The sequence below is a fragment of the Terrapene carolina genome, unplaced genomic scaffold, assembly GCF_002925995.2.
Source record: "Terrapene carolina triunguis isolate 2854851 unplaced genomic scaffold, T_m_triunguis-2.0 Scaffold23, whole genome shotgun sequence".
Classification (NCBI taxonomy): Eukaryota; Metazoa; Chordata; order Testudines; family Emydidae; genus Terrapene; species Terrapene triunguis.
The window spans coordinates 6,331,843-6,353,627 of record NW_020664374.1 but is presented as its reverse complement, the minus strand read 5'-3'; positions in this window follow the sequence as shown (position 1 = coordinate 6,353,627).

Here is a 21,785-nt window from a genome sequence, read left to right as displayed (position 1 = left end):
GATGATGAGAAGTGGGGGTCTTGAGGCTTGTGGTGAGTGGGGGCCAGTAGGGAAGGGATGGATGGCTTTTGGGGGTGGGAGTAATCATGAATCTCCAAAGCAATTTGAAAGAGTTATTTTACATCCACAGTAATGACTTTGTCATTTCTGCACTGAGCCAGGTTCAAACTGTGACCTAGCAGCAAAAGGCGCTGCATGTTATCCTCTGCCCCTCTTGTTCCCTCTTTTTAATTTTCAAAGAAAAACTAGTGATAGAGTGTCCTGCTCCCTTTCCTTGAGCTTTTAAAACCCCTTTCTCAGAAGACTTTACTGCCCAAGGTGGTGGTGGCCCAACTGGACAAAGCGGGTTCCAGTGAACTTTGGGCAGGAGAGGAAAGGAATACTTCCCTGCTTCTGGCCAGTACGCTTTGTCTGGACCTTTTAAACTACAGTATGTCAGCAGAGTAGCAAGGCTGGCTGTTTCCTCTTTTACTGTTAATTATTCTTTTTATTTTTAACTTATTTTAAGCCCATTAACATGACAGCTGACTTTCTCTTCTTTGTAATTGGGTTAAATGATTGCAAAGTCTTCTATGTACACTGTAGTTCTCCTTTCAAGGGCTTTCTTAACTACTTGCTTCTATTTATATTTCTCCTACCACAAAGCCAATGTCACCCAGAGGTACTTCTGTTCTTTCTTATAAGAAATGTGAACTCTGCTATTTATGGAGAGGGGTTGTGGAACATTTGCGCTGACTAATTACTTTCATTTCTTTAAAGTTGTTTCAATCACACTTCCTTTTCTTTGCATTAACCCCTTAGTGCCAGTGTCCTCAAAAAATCTTTCTAGTGAAGCCAGAATGTAACAGTGCTGACAGCTTCTTTACAATAGGCAAAGACTGGAGTTTATTTCATTGTTACAGATGCAAGAAACTTCCGTACTCTCTTGATATGGCCACATAGAAAGATAAGCAGTGACTGGTCACATGCTTTCCTGTTTATTACCCAGTTTGAGCATCAGAGACATTTCTTTCTCAGCATCCCTAAAGAGCTAATATTAGGGTTTCTATTCTTAAAGGGGCTCCTAGTCTAATCAATAGGTGGTCCAGTGTATATACTGGTTCTTAGCAGAGAACTTAACTTCAGTTAATAGCATACAAAAGTATCTAATATGTCTTTCTTCCGATATACTAGTCCTGGGTTTGAATCAGAGCCATAACATCATATGGCTAGGCTAGATTGGACGCATAGTACAAGTTAACCTTTCCCCCTCCCCTTGTACCCTGTTCATGGGCTACTCACAAGTGCAATCCCGAGCATAAGAATTGTTTCAGGCACTGATTCCCCAAAGGCAGAAAGATGGGGAGGGATAAAAGCCCGGCCATGGCCATGCCCTCCTTTGCTTTGCCAAAAGAGCTGGGCTGGCAAAGAGTTGAAGGCAGTGCACTCTGTTCTTTCCAAGAGTGCAGCAGTGGTGACTGTGACCCATACTACCCAGTTAGGCACAATGCCTCCTATTCATTACTAGTATTATTACTATTTTGTTTTGTATTTGTACCATGCCCACAAACATAGAGTAAAGCACAGTTCCTGATTTCACAGAGCTTACAGTCCAGAACAGCTAATACATCTCTGTCCCTTTTCACTTGCAGCTGGTGGATCTAGCGACAGGATTTAGTCCTCTCTCAATATTTTAAACCCTATCTATTAAACATTATCTCATGATGTTACATTTCTGGGGGAGGCTGGTACAAAAAGACATTCCATTGATTGTTTAAATTAATAGTGTGTCATTCTAGAAACTAAGCAACCTTATTCAAATGGATAGCTACAGATTGATACAGACCCCAAGTCAGAACCAGCCCAGGGGAACTGTGCCTGAAAATCATTGCCATCCAACAAGTCTTTAGGGGCCTATGTAAAATGAGTTGGTTGTCTCAGTTCAGTTCAGCTCCTAATGGATACATGTCCACATCCCATAACAACCTCCTGAGTTGGCAATCTTTTGTACTCCTGTCAGCAGTGAGGCCAGAGACTGAATGGCCTCATGGCTAAATTGCCATCCTCTAGGGACTCCAAGATGACTAAAATAAAGGTGATTTAGCTGCAGTATCATTAGAAGAGGAGAAAAAGAGCTATATCATATTTTATGTGTAATTTGCCAGTTGTATAGCTGAGACCATTTATACAGTAATATAATTCTGTATTGTATAATGTGGAGTAAAGTTATAACTTCATACCAAGAGTATTTTTAATAACCACAAGTGGTCAGGGTCTCGGTTTTATGTCTCATCCAGAAAACAGCAGGCCAGATATAGGGAGGTAGTGTGGTTTAGTGGATAATGCACTGGATTTGAACTCAAGAGACCAGGATTCTATTCCTGGTTTTGCCACTGACCTGTTGTGGGATCCTGGACATGCACTTCATTTCTCTGTGACTTTCTTGCCCTTCCAACCTTTCTCTGTCTCATCTATCTAGACTGTAAGCTCTTTGGAGCAGGGAGAGTCTCTGATATATATAGCTTGTGCATTGGGGGCCTCTAGGTCCTACTGTAATAAATATGAATAATAGGCAGAAATAGGGAAGCTTTGTACCACTCCATCACTATTAAATTGTTCTAAAGCATAGTATAACTAGACATGCAGGGGGGATGCTTGGGTGTCATGAAGCCCCTTGTGATTAGAACAAGGAGTGTGTGGGGGGAGGAAAGACTGTGTCCCTGATATTCTCGTGACCTCAGCTGTTCAGCTGGACCCGTGGGGCCAAAGGCAGCTGTTGCACATTAGAGCAGCTTTCAGGGGACTGGACTAGCACCTAGGGGCTCCAGGATTGGAGGCAGTGCAGAGGTAACTACCCAGCTGAATAGAGTGCTCCTTGGCCACAGCCATGGATCTGGCCCAGCACTTCTGGCCCAGCTGGGCAAAATTCAAGCTTGTGCATCTAACATTAGGTACATAAATCCACACGTAGACGCCTCAATAGAAGTGGCTTGATTTTCAGTTGACAAGTACTCAAAGTTTCATTGCCCCCAAGTGCCTTGGGTTTCATCAGTACAGTTCTGGTGGAGAGGCGTTTTTCAGAACACTATGCAGTGTCTCTGAAAAGTACAGAAGTACCAGGAGCATGCTAACAATTATCTGTAAATGGCCTAATGTCATTATGACCCAGCAGACCCTTGCCAAGGGCAGTGAATGCCAAAAATATTCTATGTACTTCCCTAAACCCTGTCACCAGGGCCTGTGTATAATAGGATTATGAAGCTGGGTAAATGGCTGCACAACTTAAACTATTTTTAAATTGCTGCAGAATTGTTTTTCAGAGTCAAAGTTTATATTGAAAAGTCTCTAGCCCTTACAGTTGTAAAGATACACTTCAAAACTGAGTGTAAACCAATGCAGTGACGTCTGCCTGAGTCTGCAGACAATATGGGACAGCAGCTTGGAGTGCCGTAAATTGCCCCATCTCTCTTAGTGGGATATTATTGCTGAAGTCTGATAATTTAAATGTCACCATTAACTATTTCACTGATGATCATTTTAGCAGAAACTTCCACAATCTCTGGATGTAGTTGCATCTGTTGGGATAGGGTGCAGCAGGCCAACTAGTTGTTGTCAAGGGTGGCTGGGATAGGAATCAAGAAATTCAACTCTCTTCCCCACAGATTTAAAGTCACCCCCTGCCTAGCCCAAAAAAGGAAGGGAATAAGGAGATGCATCCCCTCCCCAGTATCAAAAGTCTCAGACTGCCTCCTGGGTGCTGAAAACCCAACTGACCTCTCTTGTCTTTCTGGGTGCCCAAATCCCTTGCTCCTGCACAGCTGTCAAAGCCTCCAATTTTCTTGTAACAACATCTACAAGGACCATATGTTGTCGATACTGATCCTTACTGAGAATCTAAAGTTAGCAGGCACCGTAAAATACATTGAATTTAATATCAAAATAAAGAAATAACAGAAATACTGTACTCATTGGGCTGGGTAATGAGAGAGAAAGAAGTTGGGGAGTCCAAGCCACTTTAATTTTGGTGTCCCTTCCACATGGTTTAAATCTGATGTGGTGTATAGGACATGGAACCTGGCCTATTTTTTCAGAGCTGCCTGTGCAGAAATGCTGGCACTTAATCTAGTTGAATGGGATGTGATAGCCACTGTTCCACAGTGGCAGGTCCAAAGCAGGGCTTTCTCTTGGTCTTTCCCCACACCTCCAAAAGCCTCTGCTTGTCAGTGCAGGCTTCAATATGCTATTCAGTGAAGGTGCAGCTCATGAGTTTAATGTCATGGTAGTTACCACAGTATTGTATGTGTCCTTTTCTCTTAAATATTTTGGTACGAATGTGCTCTTTCTCCAGGCATCTTCTCAGTCATCATGATGAAATTAAATAATTGTGTCAATAAAGTCATACCTACTTTCCCAGGCACTTCAAAACTTTTTCTGGTGTAGAATTGGGGCCGAGAACTTTCTTGTTTTTTATCTTGCTTAATACTTCTGCAACTTCTGTATTTTAAAGAAGCCTTACTGAGGGCACAGGAACAAACTATCCCGATGTGCAGAAAGAATAGCAAATATGGCAGGCGACCAGCTTGGCTTAATAGTGAAATCTTCAGGGAGCTTAAACTCAAAAAGGAAGCTTACAAGAAGTGGAAATTTGGACAGATGACTAGGGAGGAGTATAAAAATATTGCTCGAGCATGCAGGGGTGTAATCAGGAAGGCCACAATTGGTGTTGCAGCTAGCAAGGGATGTGAAGGGTAACAAGAAGGGTTTCTACAGGTATGTTAGCAACAAAAAGGTGGTCAGAGAAGGTGGGACCCTTACTGAATGGGGGAGGCAACCTAGTGACAGATGTGGAGAAAGCTGAAGTACTCTTCACAGACAAGGTCAGCTCCCAGACTGCTGCACTGGGCAACACAGTATGGGGAGGAGGTGAGCAGCTCTCAGTGGTGAAAGAACAGGTTAAGGACTATTTAGAAAAACTGGACATGCACAAGTCCATGGGTCCAAATCTAATTCATCCAAGGGTGCTGAGGGAGTTGGCGGATGTGATTGCAGAGCCATTGGCCATTATCTTTAAAAATTCGTGGTGATCCAGGGAGGTCCCGGACGATTGGAAAAATGCAAATATAGTGCCCATATTTTAAAAAGGGAAGAAAAAGAACCCAGAGAAGAACAGACTGCTCAGCCTCACTTCAGTCCCTGGAAAAATCGTGGAGGAGGTCCTCAAGGAATCCAAGAATTGGGCCAAAAGAAATCTGATGAGGTTCAACAAGGACAAGTGCAGAGTCCTGCACTTAGGAAGGAAGAATCCCATGCACCACTACAGGCTGGGGACCGACTTGCTAAGCAGCAGTTCTGCAGAAAAGGACCTGGGGATTACAGTGGACAAGAAGCTGGATATGAGTTAGCAGTGTGCCCTTGTTGCCAAGAAGGCCAAAGGCATATTGGGCTGTATCAGTAGGAGCATTGCCAGCAGATAGAGAGAAGTGATTATTCCCCTCTATTTGGCACTGGTGAGGCCACACCTGGAGTATTGCGTCCAGTTTTGGTCCCCCCCACTACAGAAGGGATGTGGACAAATTGGAGAGAGTCCAGCGGAGGGCAACAAAAATTATTAGGGGGCTGGGGCACATGACTTATGAGGAGAGGCTGAGGGAACTGGGTTTTTTTAGTCTGCAGAAGAGAAGAGTGAGGGGGGATTTGATAGCAGCCTTCAACTACCTGAAGGCGGATTTCAAAGAGGATGGAGCTAGGCTGTTCTCAGTGGTGACAGATGGCAGAACAAGAAGCAATGGTCTCAAGTTGCAGTGTGGGAGGTCTAGGTTGGATATTAGGAAACACTATTTCACTAGGAGGGTGGTGAAGCACTGGAATGGGTTACTTAGGAAGGTGGTGGAACCTCCATCCTTAGAGGTTTTTAAGGCCCGGCTTGACAAAGCCCTGGCTGGGATGATTTAGTTGGTGTTGGTCCTGCTTTGAGCAGGGGATTGGACTAGATGACCTCCTGAGGTCTCTTCCAACCCTAATATTCTATGATTCTTCTAGGACTGGTACCATCAAAACACTGGTTTGGTTTCAGTGTACAGCATGGCTCTCTTAAATTGTCTTCATTCATAAACCTTTCAGAATAGCTTTTCCACTATTCCTTAATCTGGTTCTTGTGGATTAACGTATTTCCACTTCCATCTTTAATTACTTTTATCTCACCAATGTCTTTAGTTCTCTAATCACGGGTCTTTGCCAGTTTATATATTTTTTCTCACCCTCTTTCCCTTCAAGATGGGTATATAAGCCTTCCGTGGCTTTATCCTTAGCAAAGAAAGAAGGGGCAGCTGCTATCTTTTGGCTTTTTTTTAAATTCCTGAAAATTCTGCTATTGGAATGTCACCTGTCTAAGGTTAAAAGACGTTTTTCTTTTCCTTCACACCCTCACAAACTTTCTCGTTCCACCACCAGACTCTTGCTTTTGTTCAACCAAGCAGGCTATTTGTACATTCTAGAATTTTGCTTGCAATACGATTCCATCATTGATTTGTATTTTCTCTTAACCCTTCTAAAGAGATCTTCCCCCACACTGACTTTTTGGACCCCTGCTAACTTCACTGAGCTTCCACCACTTGGTTTTCTGTACTGCTTTGGGCTATTTTCTTTTGAGAATTTATGTATCGCCCTTACTTTTTATACATTCATATTTTGCAGTATGTTTGACCTGTAGTGTGAAACTTCACTGTATTCTGAACATTGGCAACTTTGGGTGTGGTTCTGCAATCCTTATTCACACTGAGTGGCACTTCCTTTGCAATCCTGCAACAGAATAGTTGGAGGAAATGGCTTAATACCTGGCCACACCAGGTGAGGGAATGGGAATGCTTCTTAAAGGAGCAGGTTCTTGAGGCGATAGCTATTGTTGTGTGGCAGCAGCACTCCCAGAGGACAGGAGGTTTGCTAACAGAGGAGGAGGATGCCACCTGAGAGAGGTTATCCTTACATCCCCTCCAAAGTCCAGTTCTCTTCTTCCAGGGTCTGCTTTTCATTGACCAGAGCCTTCATTTCTTGTGCCTGGGCCCAGGCCTGCTTTTCTCCACAGCAAGCCTATGGAAGGAGGTCAGCTCCTGAGAGCCTTCAGGAAAGGAAAGTAGGCATTCTCACGCCACAGAAGGTGAATTTTTCATTCCACAAGCCCACTAGCTGCCCTCTCTCTTGCTGTCCCTCTGCTTTGAGCAGATATTGATCTCCTGGGCATGACATCAAAACCGTCTGATGAGAAACAGCTTCTGTTATTAGGGCCTGAAGCTAGGCCCTACCATGGAACTACAGATGATCCCAGAGTGCCAAGGTGTCCATCCCATCTTCATGAATACCTCAGCTCACTTGCCTCTCACAGGAGGTCACAGGTGGCAGACTTCTTGCCCCCTGCAATTTCTTGAGCCTTCCAAATGGGGAGAAGGGAGTGCTGCAAGGTCTTCCTTCCTCTTCTCTCCTGATCTTCTCTCTCTCTTCTGCCCCTTCATTTCTCCTCCATTCTTTCCCTCTCATCTACCCTGCCTTACAAACATTGCAAGCACATTTCTAAGATGGCAACTGCACTGCTTCCAATTTCACCCCAAATTCTTTCATTTCTTCATTAAATACATTTTGACTAAGGGTCTGAAATTCCCTTTTTGCAAATATTCAGATGGCCAAATTCTCACTCCCATAAATGTCTGGTATCAAGAAGATACAAAGGCTGGTGAGCATAGCTAAATCGAAACTTGCTTAGAATTCATTAAATGTTTATGGGGGAAAAAACTTTCCACTGTTATCCTGGTTGCAGTAAAGATATTTAAGATTCATATCCTGAAAGGTGACCAATACAAATGCTCTCAGCAAATGGGACAGCAGCAAAGAAAGCAGTAAAGATCAATATATATTAGGCAATGAGTCAAGATGACTCTGCCAGACAAGCATTTATGGCTTTCTTGAAAGAGCTTAACTGTAGAGTGTTTTGGAATGAGGGAAAAGGGAGGGGGGAGCTAACACTATTTAGCATTTAGAGAAAAAATGTTCTCATTTCAGAATACCCAAGAGTCCATGCACTTTATAAAGAAAATGGAAAGGCTGAGAGAACAGAAAATATATCATACAGATGAAAACTGTCTAGAGCCACTATGCCACGGATCAAGGGATGCTTGTAGATATAATCATAAAAGGATGAAAAATACATGTATGAAACTGCTAGGAGAACTGGGATGTATGAACCAAGATATGGTAAAAACGGGATTAGAGAATGAATTTTGAAAAGTGAATTTTGATATTCAAAATATACAAAAAACTAGTATAACTGATGAGACACATGCCCAATCCCATTCATACCTCCCCAGACCATGTCTGGGAGAACTTAAACCCAAAGTCAACAAAGAATATAGAATGTATATTACACACACACACACACACCCTGTGCCTCTGCATTTCCTAACTTTGAGTGGTTGACTTTGCAACCACACTGTTCTTTTAATGGTGTGTGTGTGTGTGTGTGTGTGTGTGTGTGTGTGTGTGTGTGTGAGAGAGAGAGAGAGAGAGAGAGAGAGAGATTTCTCAGGTTTATCTAAAAAGCAAACTGAAAAAACCCAGAAATTCTAACATCTGACACCCACACGGGTCATCAGCGGGGCTGGAATCTTTAGTTCCACATCCAGATCTCTGACACTTGAGCTAACAGAGTAACTGATAACAGTAGTTGGTTGTCATCCTCCATGTGAACTAGGACTAGAGGGAGGTGAGACACATTTTGTCAGTGGGCATCACAGATATTTGCTGACAGCCAAAGAATGGTGAGACTCATTAATCTTGTGTTCCATTCCAGACTCTGGAGGGGAATTTGCTCTATAAATCATAGACCCTTCTGTCCCAACCCATTCAAACTGTCCCTGTCATGTCTCTTCTTTAGTCCTAGCTTTTTGTCCCAGTCTCATTCTCAACTACCCACATTCAGACTCCCTTCTACTTCATCTCCTCCCATCCTCTTCCTGGCTACTTGTTCATGGGCATATCTATATTGTATTGGTGGTCTGCTATTTCTACACAAGGAAAGACAAAAACTGACATGGAGATCAAAGGATGGTTTCACCCTCAGAACAGCTTGATCATGATGCCAATTGCTGGTGCTGAAGAAGATCATTATTGGAAGCCATAATATATATGAATGCAGATGTCGAAAGTGACCACCATCTTGTTATTGGGACAATCAAAATAAAATTAAAGAATGCAACACTACACAAGGCACAGGATATGTCCAATACTAGAAAGTTAGTAAATCCAGCAATCATGGTGCATTTCAAGCTGAAACGTAGCAACAGATCAGAAGAGTCAAAGATACTGGTGGAAGTCATAGGAGAACAATGGCAGTTTTTCAAAGAAGCACATATAGATGCAGCCAGGAATACAATGGAGGTGAGAAGACCTAAGAAAGAAGAATGGCTCCAGCCAAGTGCATGGAAGCTTGTTGAAAAAGAGGAAAGAATTAAAGAAGGGAGTTCAGCAAGAATGAGACAGCAGTAAAAGACTTATTCTGTAAAGACAAAGACAAGAAAGTTAAAAGATCAGCTAAAAGAGAGAATGGATGGGAAATAATGCAAAAGAAACTGAGGCAGCATTTAAGAGAGGGCATTCTAAAAACCTTTTTTTGATATTTAAACAACTGACATCACAATTCTCAATCAATTGTTTCATGGTACAGTCTCAGTTTTTCAATTTTAACCACAGATGAAGGACAGACAGCCTGTTCAATAGACCGTTTTCCAAACTGTATTCAACCAGCTAGAATCACTAACACTTAAATTGACAGATGCTGTTCCGAGAAGGACTGCTGAGATCAGATGAGGTCCACCTATTAAAGAAGGGGAAGAACATCTTTGTATACAGACTGGCTAACCTAGCAAGGTGGGCTTTAAACTAGGCTTAGCAGGAAACAAAAGTCCACAGGTAAATCCAGAACATGGAGGTCTGGGTGAAGGTCAAAATCTAGGGGGAACATAGCAGGGATAAAGCAGACACAAGAGGGAATAAACAAGGGAAATCTAATGAACATCTTCTTTGTATACTAATGCAAGAAGTATGGGGAATAAACAAGAAGAACTAGAAATAAGAGTGAATCATAACAATTATGACATAATTAGCATCACAGAGATTTGCAGGGATAATTCACATAAATGAAATATTGATATAGAAGGGTACTGTTTATTCAGGATGGACAGGCAGGGGGAAAAAGAAAGGAAATGTTGTGTTGTATATCAAAGATGTATACAATTGCATTGAAGTTGAGATAGAAATGAGAGGCAGACCTGTTTAAAGTCCCGGGGTAAGGATAAAAGGGATAAAAAAAACCAAAGATGATGTCATGGTAGAGGTCTACTCAGGGCCGGCTCCAGGGTTTTGGCCGCCCCAAGCAGCCAAAACCAAAACCAAAAAAAAAAAAAAAAATGCCGCAATCGCGATCTAAAAAAAGCCGCGATCGCGATCTGCGTCGGCAATTCGGCGGGAGGTCCTTCACTCCCAGACGGAGTGAGGGACTGTCCGCCGAATTGCCGCCGAATACCTGGAACTGCCGCCCCTGTCCGGAACGGCCGCCCCAAGCACCTGCTTGAGAAGCTGGTGACTGGAGCCGGCCCTGGGTCTACTATAGATCATCTAACCAGGAAGAAGTTTTGGATGAGGCATTTTGTAAACTAACAAAGTCATCCAAAGCACAGGAGTTGGTGGTGATGGGGGATTCAACTACCCCAATATCTGCTGGGAAAATAATACAGCAGGACACAGATTATCCAACAAGTTCTTGGAATGCACTGGAGACAACTTTTTATTACAGAAAGTGGGGAAAGCGACTAGGAGAGAAGCTGTTCTAAATTTGATCAGGAGAGTTGGCAGTTTTTTAAAGAGACATTAAGGGCATGAGCAAACTATCTCAATCCATAGGAAGTATGGTACGAGACCACCATGACTTAACTAGGAAATCTTCAATGACCTGAAACTAAAACAAAAAAAAGAGAGTCATATAAAAAGTGGAAATTAAGTAAAATTATGAAGGAAAAATATATTTTTTTAAAAAAGACAAAAGCAAGTCGGGACAAAGTTAGAAAGGCCAAGGCACAAAACAAGATTAAACTATCCAGGGACATAAAGGGTAACAAGAAACCATTTTACAAATAAGTTAAAAGCAATAGGAAAACCAAAAACAGGGTAGGCCCATTACTCGATGAGGCGAGAAAGACAGTAACAGAAAATGCAGCAATGGCCGAAGTGTTAAATGCCTTTTGTGTTTGTTTTCATCAAAAAGGTCATCAGTGATCAGACAAATCACGTAGTGAACATCAATATAAATGGGGTAGGACCTGAAGCTAAAATAGAGAAAGCACAATTTAAGAATTACTTAAATGAGCTAGATGTCTTCAATTCAGCAGGGCCTGATGAAATATGTCCTAGAATACTTAAGGGACTGGCTCAGAGATTTATTCAGCCATTAGTGATGATCTTTGACAACTCAAGGAGGACAGAAGAGATCCCAGACAAATGGAAAAGGACAAATATAGTTCCAATCTATAAAAAAGCGAATAAGGACAGCCCAGGGAATTATAGACCAGTCAGCTTAACTTCAGTACAGTCTGTAAATAGCTGAGTGGTTGTTGAACACGCTAGAGCCTGGGATAAAGTATTCTAGACCCTCGACCAAGCCTTCAAATTTGCTTCTTAGAGGGAGGTGGCTGAGGAACTGACGATGGTGGAGGGTGTCGCCGTTTTGGTTGTTGTCTCTGATGTTGTTGCTGTTGTTGCTTATAGGGTCTCTGGTGTTGTTGAGAGTAAGTGGGGCATCTCTTCCTCCGATATGATTGATATCTAGATTGTGTTCTTCTCGTGGCAGGTGTGTGGATCCCAAGGGATTGAAGCGTGGCTCGAGAATCTTTCATGGTATGCAGCACCTCATTGGTTTTGGCTGCAAACAACTTCTCGTCGTCAAAGGGGAGATCTTCCACTGTATTCTGGATCTCTTTAGGAAAAGTTGTGGAGTTATACCATGAGGCTCGCTGCATGACAACTGCTGTAGTGGTAGATCTGGCTGCATTATCAGCTGCCTCAAGGGAGGCTTGTAATGCAGTTCGTGCTACCGTCTGTCCTTCAGAAATCAAAGACTTAAATTGCTGTTTCTTTTCATCAGGAATATCATTAATAAAATCCATAAATTTACCATAATTTCTGTGATCATATTTGGCGAGTAACGCCACATAATTTGACACTCTAAAATGGAGCCAAAGAGATCCAACGTTTTGCTGTCCCTATCAGCTGGGATGGATTGGAAATATTGCTGTTTACCTCTTTGGTTGGCTGCCTCAACCATCAGCGAGTTGGGTGTTGGGTGCGTAAATGGAAATTCTGACCCCTTGGAGGGGCCATAATATTTACGGTCTGCTCTTTTGCAAGTTGGTGGGATTGTAGCTGGAGTTTGCCACACTGTTCTTGCAGGTTCCATGATAGTTCCATTAATTGGTAGTGCTATCTTTGATTAAAAGGATGCTTGTAAGATGTCAGTTAACTCATGTTGAGTTTCTGGCACCTATTCCAGGGCAATGTTGAGCTCTGTAGCCACCCTTTTGAACAAATCCTGGAAATTAGCAAAGTCATCCACCGTGGTAGGTGTGGAGGCCAGTACATCCCTCGGCCCGCGCCGCTTCCCACAGCCCCCATTGGCCTGGAACGGTGAACCGCAACCAGTGGGAGCGACGATTGGCCAAACCTGTGGATGTGGCAGGTAAACAAACCGGCCTGGCCCACCAGGGTGCTTACCCAGGCAAGTCGCGTGCCAAAGGTTGCCAATCCCTGTGCTAGCCTCTTTAATCTCTCAGGCGGGGGATGGTAGAGAAGGAACTGAGGGCTCTGGGTCACACGCGCAGTACTTCAAGCGCCAATGGTATGCGAGGCAGGTGCCATGATTGCACGACCCAGATGGGCACTGCTGCAAAACTCTCCAAGCGAAGGTGCAGGGATGCACCATCACCTGGAGTGGAGCACCCACAGGGACATCACTCGAAGAAGAAAAATAGGTTGCCTCATGTGCCACTAGGCACAACAGATTCTAAGTTCTACACTACCACTGGAAGATGTAGATTCCAGCTTGAGGAGACATAGCTGTACGAACACTGATTGAGCTAGTACACTAAAAATAGAAAGAAGTGACGATGCCACAAATACCAGGAGGAGCTAGCCACCCTAGTATGTACCTCTGGCCTCAGATGGGATCGTACTTGGTACAGCAAGCCCCTTAGGCCTTTCATGCCACTGTGGAGACACTGCAATTTTTAGCATGCTAGCTCAATCAAATCGGGTGAGGGTGTGTCTCTTCAAGCTGGAATTTACACCTTCCAGCTCCCCTGCTGATGTACCCCTGTCTTTGTGCAGCCAGTCCCAGTTCTCCCCCAGAACCATAGTTCCTTATCAGATCTACTTCTCCTATTAGTACTGTTGTTTTTTAAAGCACACTAGCATGTATTAAAGTTTAAAGGACCACAAACAATCTATTCTTCAGAATCACAAATTGATGGCAAACCTGCATTAGGTAGGCATCTTGCCAGGAGATCACAGACAACATCAGACACAATGATAGCATATAAATATATTGCTATTGACATAAAGATTGCCTGAGTGTAGAACATAATTTTCTAAGAGCAATTAGAAACAAAACTCCAGTTTGTTGTGTTGTATTAATTTTTACAATCTTGCTTTCCATTGGGAAGTGCAATTTTTGTCATAGGTTTTGTATAATAAGTTTTTCCTATGAGAAGTGTTCAAACTCATAGCTTTGTGCCTTTGTTACAGGAGTACCTTTTAAGTCATCTTAGGGGAATTTAATGTAGTATCTTGGTAAATCATGAGACTGGATTATATTTCATCCCAGGACAGTTAAAACTTCTAGTAGAAACTTCTGAGGGTAGACATGTGACAGCTCTGACCTTTTGTTAGCCAGCTTGTGGGCTACTTTGTCCTTTTATTAAATAAGATGATAGTGGTGGTCTCCATTGCTTTAGGATAAGTCCTGACTGGAAATAATTATTTTAAATTGTTACTGTCTACCTGTACTCACATAACAACATAAATGGTGAAGAGGGATTCATTTATTCAGCCAACACTGGATAGCTATATATCTTGGGCCAGATCCTGTGATCTAGCTGAACGGCACAGACCACAGATTAGGGGGAAGGAGGTGTAAAACTCACTCTTTGTACTGTACCATTCCTGGGCCCACTGTGTGTGTAACCAAGCCTCTGGCATCAGTTAGACTCCCTGTGTTATGTCTGTTTCATACCATGAAACTCCACTGAAGCCTCTAACCTACACTCATTTCTAGCAGATACAAAGGGTGAAATCCCCACTGAAAACTTTGCCTGTGACTTCAGTGGGGCCAGGATTTTATTCCAGATTTAAACCAGACAAGAGCACTGTATCTATTTCATATTAATGTCTACTTATATATGAAAGCATCAGAACCTGCCTGGTTGCCTTTTGGAGAAAACAGAAGTCGAACTGTTGCAGTGACCCGCATTTGACCTGGTTTGACAACAATGCAAGTTGGAGGTGTATGTTAGATCTTATTTAGACCATGACCTAAATATGTAAACATTAAAAATATATTTTATTAACACACAAAAATTTCTAGAACATCAACAAAAACCCAATTAAATGAGAAAAATCTGTAACAGCACTGTACAAACATGTAAAGTAAGATTGATAACATGAGCACATCCTACTGAAAGAAAATATATCTCTTATCTATAAATTGAGGATTACAGAGTAATTAGAATGGACATTATATGGTTATGGTTCAGATTAGATGGTAAGTATAATTATTATAACCATGTAAACCTGTATTAATGGACAGGTGATTGCTTGTCACAGGCTAGATAAATTACAAGGTATATCATGCCCTGTGAAACACACCAGCTACATTTTTCACAGGACAAATAAATAATACTTATAAATATAAATAAATAATATCTTAACATTTTGAAAATAATTGAAAAATGTGATGAACATAAAATATCCCAATAATACTGTCCACAGTGCATATGAAATAGAGGTTATTGAATGGTTACCTTCCAGTTTGGGAAAAGCATATGAAATTAATAGGCCTAAGGAGTAACCTCATGTCTGGTTGTGTGAGAGTTTTATGCCTGTCACTCCTCATTAATGCTAGCGGAAGCTGCACAGCTGAATGTGTGGTTTGGGACATTACTAAGTCTAGGGTTTGTTCACGTAAGAAAAGCAAGTGTCCAAAGATTAATAGTCATCTTGTCCTTCCAGAATACCTGCATGAACTGCAGTGCTTCCATTCAAAATAAAACCACCAGAAAATGTGTTATTTCAATCTGAAAATATTGTGATACTGGTGGTTGGATGAAACCTCACTGAAGCTGCTGGGCATACCAGCTGTCCTTCACTCAGAATACATGTAAAAAGCAGTTAAGCTCCTTTATAGATTAGATAGCTAAAACTATAGAAGCCACTGCCTAAAACACAGGCCATATGCAACATCAGTCTGTAGCTTAGCTATGGTGGTGGAAGTGTTTTTCTGGGAGCTGAATACTAATGCCAGAGGCCTGTGTAGTGTTGGACGGAGTTTTATGTGTGCATGACAGAAGCAGCAGAAACACTGCAGAAGCCCACAAAGCAGGCAGAAAAGAAACCTCAAAGAAGCACTTACAGTGTGATACTGAGGAAAGCTGAGAGACAGAGAGAGAGAGAGTTTTTGGGTAGTATGTTGGCTGGAAAGATGCTTGAAACTGTCTCCTGTTGTTTGTTTCCTACTGTGTTCAGGCAAACAGGACTTTGTACATTTTGTAAATAAACAGGGTTGCATCAAAGAAATAGCTGGCGCCATCATCAATTTCTCCTCCTCAGGCAGGAGTCGGCAACCTTCGGCATGTGGCCCATCAGAGTAATCCACTGGTGGGCCGCGAGACATTCTGTTTACATTGACCATCTGCAGGCACGGCCCCCCACAGCTCCCTGTGGCCGCAGTTCACCGTTCCCAGCCAATGAAAGCTGCGGGAAGCGGTGTGGGCCACAGGGACGTGCTGGCTGCTGCTTCCCACAGCTCCCATTGGCCGGGAACGGCAAACCATGGCCACTGGGAGTTGCGGGGGGCCATGCCTGCAGACAGTCAACATAAACAAAATGTCTCGCGGCCTGCCAGTGGATTACCCTGATGGGCCGCATGCCGAAGGATGCCGACCCCTGTCCTAAGAGAAACCTGCAAGGCCCCAAATATTAGCTAACTGCTTGGGTCACAAGAGGTAACAATATAAATCTAAAATTTAGGGCCAAGATTTTCAGTCATGTGTGCCTAAAGTCCCCATACTTAGGCACCTAAATAAATGGCTTGGTTTTTCAAAAGTACTGAACAGGTTTAGGCTCCTAACTTTAGACACCCATTTCTGAATAAAACTTACCTGAGATGTCCATAAAATACTAGTGGGGTACTCTTGGTCTTTATTCATTTTCAAGAACTTTATTTTACTTTCTGATCAAACATGGAGCATAGGTAATTTCTGTGCAACAGAACTGAACGCACCCTGCCCCATCGACTCCTTAAAATATGTCCATGTCCTCATTCTTCAGTAAGTTCAAAATAATAATTAGTTATGATGTAGAGAGACTGAAACAGACAAGGAAGGAGGGTGAACAGCTAATGGAACAGAGAGCGCAGAGCAAAAAATAGAGTACAAAAATTAAATTAAACTAAGAAGAGTGGAGTAGGAGAGAAAGAATTTCTAACAAGAAACAAATAGGAGATATAGTGGAGAACATCCACGTGTGCCAGCCTAATGGTAAGAACATGTTCTTCTGTCCCTACTATGTAGCAAAGGGCTCCTTTAACTAAAAATTTAACTAATAATTTGTATTATCAAAAGCTGCTCATATGAGCAAGGGTTAGCAGTACTGGACACTAGTTTTGCAAACCATCAAAATATTTTGAGTTTCACAACACTTGGAACAGCACAGTGTTTATTATGTTACTCATCTCTGTTTGAGATGTTTCAGAAAGCTTTCCTTGAGCAACTGCTGCATTATACATTCTGCACACCCATCAGCCATCCTGCTAACATCTGTGAAGGATTTATAGAATTGGGCCATTTGATCCAGGAGTCTCCCACTGCTCAAAGCAGCAGTTGCTTGTGCAATCCCTGAGACACCAGCTGGGGAGCAAATCATCCCCCCAAGATCCACATATGGAGAGGGCCTTACAGGCAGGGATCTTTTCCCTCTTACATGGACGAGGGTTTTAGCTGACCCTGTGGTACATTCTCCTTTCCTTAAGACTCTGTAGAGGATGGTGCATGAGTCTAGGGTCCAGGTAGGGGAGGAAATGGAAATTGGATAGTCCATGTGGAGGGCTGGCAACACACTGCCTTCCCAGCAGACCCACATTGCTTAGTGAGAAGAGATAATTCAGCTTTGGGCTGTTTCATATTGTCTGCAGTCTTCCTCCAGAGGGCTCTGAGGGCAGTAGCAGCCAGGGCAATACTTGGTAGCCCGAATCCAATGAAGCCACTCTGCCAGGGAGCTGGGTGTGGCAAAGAGCACTCTCACGTCAGAGCAGGTCTGGATGGCCTTGGCCTGCAATGGATATGCTGCAGGCTTTATCATGCCTTTCTGTCTGTCAACCTACTTTCCCCCTCAACCCCACTACCCTTCCCTTTTAGTCTTCAGACATTTTTTCCTGCTTCCTATTAAACGTTCCACACTGAATTCTCCCTGTTTCTCTCCCATTTGGGGGGAAAGGGGAGGTGCAGAGAGTGGGGGTGATCCTTCAGTCACTACATTTCCTTTAGTCCCTTCTAACACCAATGGTTAAAAACAACAAACAGCAATAATTGACCATTACCAACCTGCAAGGAACCTTCTTGTACTAACTTGTTTTCCTTGCTTTTGTAAGCAGGGCATTACCTAAGATATCCACATGTCCCCTTTGGGAATGCTTAATAAGTTTGGTTAAATGGCACTCTTGTAAAACTGATTTGGGGAAAATGCAGGCATTGCTGGAAGGGGGGTGGGGGAGAAACAAACTGTGAAAACTGCAATAGACAGGAAGGACAAAAAAAGCACATGACAGAAAATATCACAAACACTTATACACTTGGAAAGTAAATAGAAATGGAATGATCAGAAAACAACAAAATAGACAAGTGCAAGCAAGACATAAATCAATAGCTACACTGCTGTAAGAGAAGATATCTATATAAATCTAAGGTAAAAGAATGTAAGAAAATGATTAGGGAGAATGAGAAACATGCCAGAAACAGCTATGTTTTCCCCAGGATAGAAAATGAAAAGCTGATGAAAAGGAGGTACAGGTACGTAATTAAACAACAAAAACTAGAATAAGCTCTAGGAACAGGCAGTTTGCATTCCAGAATTATGAAAGGGATGAAAGATGGTGGGGAAGGAAACATTAGTGGAAGTTTCAAACACTTCACAAGAAAAAAGAGAAGAATCTAAGTAAAAATATCATATGTTATGGAGCAGTGCTTAGCTGTAAAGCACTATCAAGTACAGATTCCAATTTGATATCTTAAATAAAAGGTAAAGTATTGTCAGACTGAATCACTACAAAGAGGGGGAGGAGAGATTGTAATGGGCATGGAATGTGAGATTTAAAGCTATGAAAATCAAGGCATTAATGGAGTCTTGGAGAAACTTTTTCATTTGAAGAGCTAATGATTCGTGAAATAGACTATGATGGACAGCAATTAACTATGAACATATTCTAAAAAGAGTGTTAGTCATTTCTAAGATTCTGCCATGCTTACATTGAGAAGTACATACCTTGCTTTGTGAGCAGCCCATTAATTGCAGTAGTAGGTCAGATCATGGCCCAGGCAGCACAGCCATGCAGGGACATAAAGCAGAGTAAGATCACTCTGTATCCCTGTACAGCCTGCTTGCACTAGGTCCAGGTGCATAGAGGGAAGCAGGCACAGTGCATCCACTACTCCCTGTTCTGGTCAGGAAGCAGATGGATACAATTCCTCCCTGGGCTCCCCTCTTGATCCAGAGGAGGTGAGGGAGTAAATTACTTCCCCTCTTTTCAAGGTGCAATTTACTTCCTCCTTGATTCTGCCCAGCACATCAAGGGTAGAGCCCTGGCTGTGCTCACTCCCCGCTATCTCCTGCCCCTCACGCTCATTTGCCCATGGGCAACCCTTATTCTCTGCACTCAGAGTTTCTATCTAGGCTTGACTAACATGGCTACTCAGGGTAATAAGAGTAGATTTTATTCCCGCTCATGCCTCTGCACAAGTGTATAGCAAGAGCCACAATCTAGCCCTTAGAGGAGAAAACGAAAAGCTTTGCAGAGTACAAATGTTACACAGATGCCATAGGTGGGCACACAGATGGAACACGCGGCCTCCTCTCATCCAAAATCGAACTTATCTTGAATAATTTGCTTTCACTGTTTCCACAATTTGAACAGTGCAAAGAACTATTTCTGAGCTAGACAAAGGAACACAGAACACCCAGCCTGATGGGTTTGGGTTTTGGGTTTTTTGTTGTTGTAGTAATTATATGCTTTTTAGAAAGCATGAGGCATAGAGCTGTCAAAGACACACTAAAGCAGTTATTAAAAGATCTTCTGCAGGAAGACTTTAGACCCTTAAGAAATGTTTGGTTTAAATCTGAAACATTTTATAGTTGGAAACATAAACCTCTGATTTTAACACTTTCACAGTGCTTCAACTTCTTTACTTATTTCAGGTTAATGAACTGCTTAGGAATGTTCTAACTGGCATTAGAAGAGGCTTTAGGATTAATTGGAAAACAGCATGTGACTCTGAAACATAATTACACAAGTGGGACCCATTGCCTTCTTGAGGTCATTATTTGTATGATTCAAAAACACACAGTGAAGAATTAAACAGTATGAGGAAAATACTCCTGAGATAACATACATAACTGGAGTGGGCCATGAATTCCCTCAGGGCCTAGAGTCACACTACAGACAGCTTAATGTCCCCTCTTGGACTGTTCAAATAAAATTTCGCCCAGGCTTTTTCTTGGTCAAAAATAACTCTTCTTGAGACAGGGTTTATTAATATAAAATAAACTGGGATTTTGCGTTTCATTTGCAAAGTCCATTCATAAGTCTACACAACACAAGATTTCTCTGCCTTCTCCTAGGCCTCCTTGGCTGGGGAATTTTGCTGTCCCTTCCCTGCTTAATCAGGGTCTCTCCCAGGTCTCCATGCCTGGGACATCCTCCTTTCCGCACTCACTGTTGACTCTATCACTGACTTCTGAGCTTTTCCCCTCTCAGTGCAACCATCTGCTCCACTTTATAGGTGTGCCTCACTTTTACAGGTTTGCTTCATTCTATAATCAGGTTGGCTAGCCCCAGCCCTTAAGGGGCAAAACACTCGGTTATAGTAACATTAATAAAAATGGTTATTTTTAAGGTTTTAGGTATTACCTGCTTTCAGGTTGATTTTAAGTTAATTTTAAGTTAATAATTTAAAAATAAACAGAGCTTCCATGGGAACACAGGACAGATATGTCACTGGGTGAAATCCTGGCCTCAACTAAGTCAATGGCAAAACTCATACTGTATTCAAAAGGGTCAGGATTTCTGCCATCATGTTTTACATAGGAAAAGGTCCTGGTTTTATTGCTCTTTGGTGGAGTTTGCTTTATTTACAGTTTTATGGCTCCCTTACCTTCTTAGGAATATTTATACAATTATATTTTTAATTTGATAGCTGTTGTATAATAATTTTAATTACAAAGCATTATATCAATATATTACATAGGAAGGAGAATCTTAGTTCACTAGAAGGTCTTAGTACAAAAGTAGGCAGTTGCAAAACATTTTAATTCCCTGAAAAGTCTCAGGGCAGAGACCTGTCTGATTCATTAATCCAGATTCCATGTGCAATTTGTTAGCCCATGAGTTTGTACAATACAATGAGTCAGAACAGACAATGTCACATTTTGAGATAATATCTAAAAGGAAAGAATATGCTTGCAGATGCAGCAACCATACCTTCCTTTACCCACATTTCCTTTGAATCAATTGTTCCAGTTTCGACATTTTGACAACTTTATGCAATTAACTAAGTTTATCTTTGCAAATAACATACAGCAGTGAACAAAATGAGAGACATCCAAAGGAGAATTTCCTTCATAGATATACCATGAATAGGTCTTTTTACGCTCTTAATAACAGTCTGCTGCTAGAAAGCATCAGTTTTGTAGGTTATTTTCTATTGTTTTGCTGTTTTGTAGTACTGGTTTCATGCTTTTAGAGTAGCAGAAAACAATTTCACACCCAGTCAAATTAATGCAACACATAGTACACAAGAACATGAGAACAGCCATGCTGAGTCAGATCAATGGGCCATCCAGCCCAGTATCCTGTCTTCTGACAATGGCCAATGCCAGGTAATAACATGCAGCTTCTGTGCATGGAGTTCTCTTAATTTGGTATTAATGGCCTAGAGCCCTATGTCCGAAGTTCAAATGATTCAGTGAGCCGATGAATCAAAGATGTTGTATAACCCCTTCTCTTTCGCTCTGCACTCACTACAAAGGAGAGAAAATGTTTAAATGATAAGAATTGCAATTCAGCAGACCATTTAAAGTTAAGCATGAGCTTAAGTCCATCCTTTGTCAACAAAGCACTTAAGCACATGCTTCATTCCCACTGATTTCAGTGGGATTTAAGCAGGAGCTTAAAGTTAATTGCATACTTTCCTGAATCAGGGCCAAACTGAGCAATGCTTTAAAATGGGTCA